This window comes from Pinus tabuliformis, chromosome 3_1 (assembly GCF_031772625.1).
Source record: "Pinus tabuliformis cultivar Carrire ecotype Pingquan chromosome 3_1, CPIR1, whole genome shotgun sequence".
In the NCBI taxonomy this organism is placed as follows: domain Eukaryota; kingdom Viridiplantae; phylum Streptophyta; class Pinopsida; order Pinales; family Pinaceae; genus Pinus; species Pinus tabuliformis.
In genome coordinates, this window is record NC_142301.1 from 388,468,102 (window position 1) to 388,472,564 (window position 4,463).

Below are 4,463 nucleotides of genomic sequence, written 5' to 3' on the forward strand. Positions count from 1 at the left end.
ACTGGGCTCAATCATGGTTTCCCCTGCCTCTTTTCCATGCTCATGGTTACACCTACAAATTAATTTAAAAAAATACGTCTCAGATTCCACGCCGGGTCTGTCCTCCTCTCTCCATTCGACGCCTCCCTTTCGTTCCCATTTGACCTTTGTGCAAATGAGTGAGGATCTTAATATATGTTTGATGGCAAAATTTTCTAAGGAGTGCCACTGGTGCATTGGTAAAGAAATTCAATTTGTTAAGGGGAGGACGGGGGATCAAATCCCGCCTCCCCGTAGCATCCTCGTGCATATTATTTTTAGGGCATCGTTTGCATTAACCATTGGACCCATTACCAGTTGTATGCCTTACATGGTTTCGAGTTTATTAAATATGGGTGTTTTTTAAGTGGTGTTGTGTGGTAACCATTATATAAATGGTTGAATTTTTAAATGTTGTGCATTGGTTGAACATTTGTGGCGCTAATGATTTTTGGCATATGCCATATGGGGCCGCCTGGTGGGGTCCGACCCATGTGGGTTGGGCGGGTTCAATCCCATTCTATTTTTCTTTTAAGGTTGTATTTCATAGTTGGATGGGGGCCGACGGGGGTCACGGCCTGTCGTCCATTTAACAATTTGTATGTTTTGGGATCTGACAGAGGTGGCAGGGGTCAGGGCCCGCCACCTAAATTAATATTTGTTTTTATTATTATTAACCATGGTGATATTTTCAATTTTGTCTAATATAAGGGTTATTAGACAAATATGCATCCACCAAATTTGCCCGTTCCTAAGGAGCCAGATTCCATGTTCGAGACTCAGTCAATTTGTAGGACACTTAAACCTAGCCCACAACCCAACTTTGACCAAAACTTGGAATGGTTCTTTCTCCCTCATACGAGCTTGGATTTGAATGTCGTTCACACAATTGGAATAAGGGCAATAAGCACTTCGATCTGGTGCTAGTTTGGGAGCAATCTGACCACTTTGAATTTTGACCCTTTCTAAGTCCTCTAGGACTTTTGCATGTGTCTGGAGCCACCTGGATCAAATAAACAATACAATCTCGCGGTAGGGAGAGAAAATCCAATTATTTCAGGTTTTGTTCCGGGACGATCTTCTTGTTCATGGGTTAAGCACAAGATCATGTCAGATTTGGTGAAGTGATCACACCCACTTCATTAGCTATGATAGAGTGATTTGCACGTATTACAACTGTACGAAAAGGTACATGGGGTAACTTGAAAGTAAACCTCTAATTGATCATGTGGAGCACCCTTCAAGGGGATTGAGATTGTTACTCTGCCCTTGCGTGCACGTCCGATCTACGACTGTCCCCATAGGTGAAATTGTTGTATTTGGTAAACTTAGTGACCATAATCCTAGGGCTTTACCTAAGGTGACAGCAGAGGGAAGGTCCTGCTGTACTTGGAATAGATGTTGACTAGACTGATTTGGACTTTTTGGAGGGTAATATTTGCTCGAGATGGTATAAGTGAAGTTACTTGCCCCATACTATTTCATTAAGCATGTTGTCAAGGTAATGGGCTCCAAACTCTCATATCTATAAAGCTTTTCACCTTGATCTCTGTGACGTTGGATTTCATCACCAACTTGTAATTATTGATCTTTGTGAGAAGTTAGTTTGTGTAGTTTGAACTCCTAGATTTTTTAGCGTGTGTTACTTTGTTTGTTTTTTTTTACTTTTTAGAGACTTTAGGTGTAATTTAAATATTGTGTAAATCATTAATTAAATATTTCATCATCGCTGAATTACCGAGAAAATCATGTAGGATTCTAGGCAAACCCCCTGAGTGTACACTGAGTCAGTTAGAAAAGATCAAAGCTGAAAAATTGAAATCATCAGGATCCAGAACTACAACAAAACCTGAAACTTCTACTATTATAGAATATGATGTAACAAGAATTGAAGTAAATCAACTAGAAACATCTCCTATTCTAGAATATGAATTGACAAAATCTGAACTTGATCAATCTCAAAAATTAGAATCACAAGTAGGAGAAATCAATTTAATAACTACTAAATTTATTCAAATAGAATTAGATACTGGAAAGGTTTCAGATTCACAATTAACTAAACCCAATATCAAAGAACCTGAATTTGACATTTATGAACCCGAGTAACCTTCAGCTGCTATAGCCCCTACACCAGGTCCTCCACATTCACCACAAGTAAAAATGCTTATTATTGATAGTATTCCTCTTGGTCTTATTCACATTGAAGAACTTGCCTCAAACAAAGAGGAAGAATCACCTCATACGCCTATTTGTACCAGTGATCAAACAAACATTTCAAAACATCTCTTTAGATATCTTCACCCTGACCCTTGGTATTTCACACCCTTGAAATGTTTAGGTCAAGATATTACACGATACACTACTCCTTACTCTACCTTATGAGGTTTTGACTGGTCTAGAATGGCTTCTGGAAGTATTTCATCAGGTACATCTATGTTTTCCTCCTCTCCAGAGTCAACTTTATATGGTGGCCCATCAGTGCATCCTGGATATCAGTCTCTTTCTAAGACATATTAAGGAGATTCTCCCTCAAGTCAACCTTTAAATGTGTTAATTGGGTTAAATGATCCTACACTTCAATGTTTGACATATGAACAATAGATAAACATTATTTCTTGCAATGTAGGTAATCCTCAAGAAAACCCAATAGGTGGTTAATATCTGCCTGGTGGGAAACCATCATATCCTCCTCTAGGAGGACAACCTTTTTTTGGAACTTATCCTACAGGTGGAGGGAAAATTCCTACCAGAAATTATCCACTCTATGGTCAACTCCCTCAAATCAGTTTAGGACAACCTGTTGTATCTCAACCCATTTTTGGTACTTTGTTCCCTGCAATGAACACTATGGAATTCGTCATATAACTAACAGTCATTGATATTTCCTCCTCAAGTGCCAAACTATCAACCTGTTCAACCTGTTGGACAAACTATCCATGAAATTCCTATTCAAGGCACTCCTATTCAGTCCAACAACCTTTTCATGGTTATCCAATGTCACCTATTCAACAACCATTGCAAGAACCTGCCCCGAGTACTCCACGAAATCTGGTTCACTCTGATGTGCCAATGTTTGTTCAAACTCTAGTTACGAGTTCACCATGAACTCCCATTCCAGGAGTATCACAGGTAACAATTCCCATTTCATCTCAAGTATTGGTACAACCAATTACTCATAATATTCCTTAGGTATATACTTATCAAACTTCTTCTACGATTCAATATATACCCCAAATATCTATGGTGTAGTCTAGTATACCATATGTGAAAACACTGTTTCAAGGGTAGGTTCTGTAAGGTCAACCTCAGAGTCAGTTTTTTTAAAGCCAACCTTTTCAAAATCAATTCTTTCAAGGTCAACCATACTAGAATTAACCCTTTCATGGACAATTTATCCAGGGTCAAATGGGTTAGGGTCCTCTTTTACAGAATCAATCATACCCCAACCATACTTTTCAAGTACCTATTCAACTGCAATCTGGTATGGCTCATTCTGGATATCCAGGAGGTATGAAAATTCCAACTTCTTAGGCTATTATAGGATATCCTCCTCCTAGAATAGGACTCGTTCCTTAGGTTTATCAATACACGCAACAAGATCCTAACCGTCAGTTACCAATTATTGCAAATTTAGATTTATCGGACCTATCTTGGTTAACAAATGATCTTATTTATTATTTACCGTATTGGCTGGCAAATCCTACGAAGTTTCCCAGTGATATTTCTAAATTTGAAGGTAAAGCAAGAGAAGAACCATTAAATCATGTTATGAATTATCATATTTGGTGCACATTGAACTCATTAATTGATGATTCTATTAGATTAGGACTTTTTCAATGAACCTTAACTAGTTCGGCAGCCAAATGGTATGTAGAATTTCCATGAGCTTCCTTTGGTACATTCAAAACCCTTGATATTGATGTTTTACACAATCTCAGTTGCCCATTCGATATGATAATGGAACTAAACTTTAACCTCTTTAAAATAGTCAACATCTACCTATATTTCAGATCACATTCATGAATGGAGACAAATATGTCATTTGGTTAAATTTTATATCCCAGACTAGATTTTGGCTGAATGTTTCATAAAATCTCTTTTAGATATCATTTTTCGGGATTCAACTACGTTAAGTAAGTGATTCATGTATGACCATTTCCATGAAGGGTAGTCATAACTGACTAATTTCTCTTGATTTTTTAATACTCCACTTAGCACTCATTGCAGCGGGTGATGCTCACAGGGGTGAAGAAGTGGGATTGAAACTAGTGAAATGAATCACATAGCGTCAATCATCGCTTTCGGGGTTTGCACCCGGTAACCAGGACTTCCCGGGAGGTCACCCATCCTAGATTGCCTTTGGCTCAACTGTGCTTAACTATGGAGCTTTTCCCACAATCAAGCCCACTTAGCTTGCTACCCCATTTACAAAACCTTAACAAGTA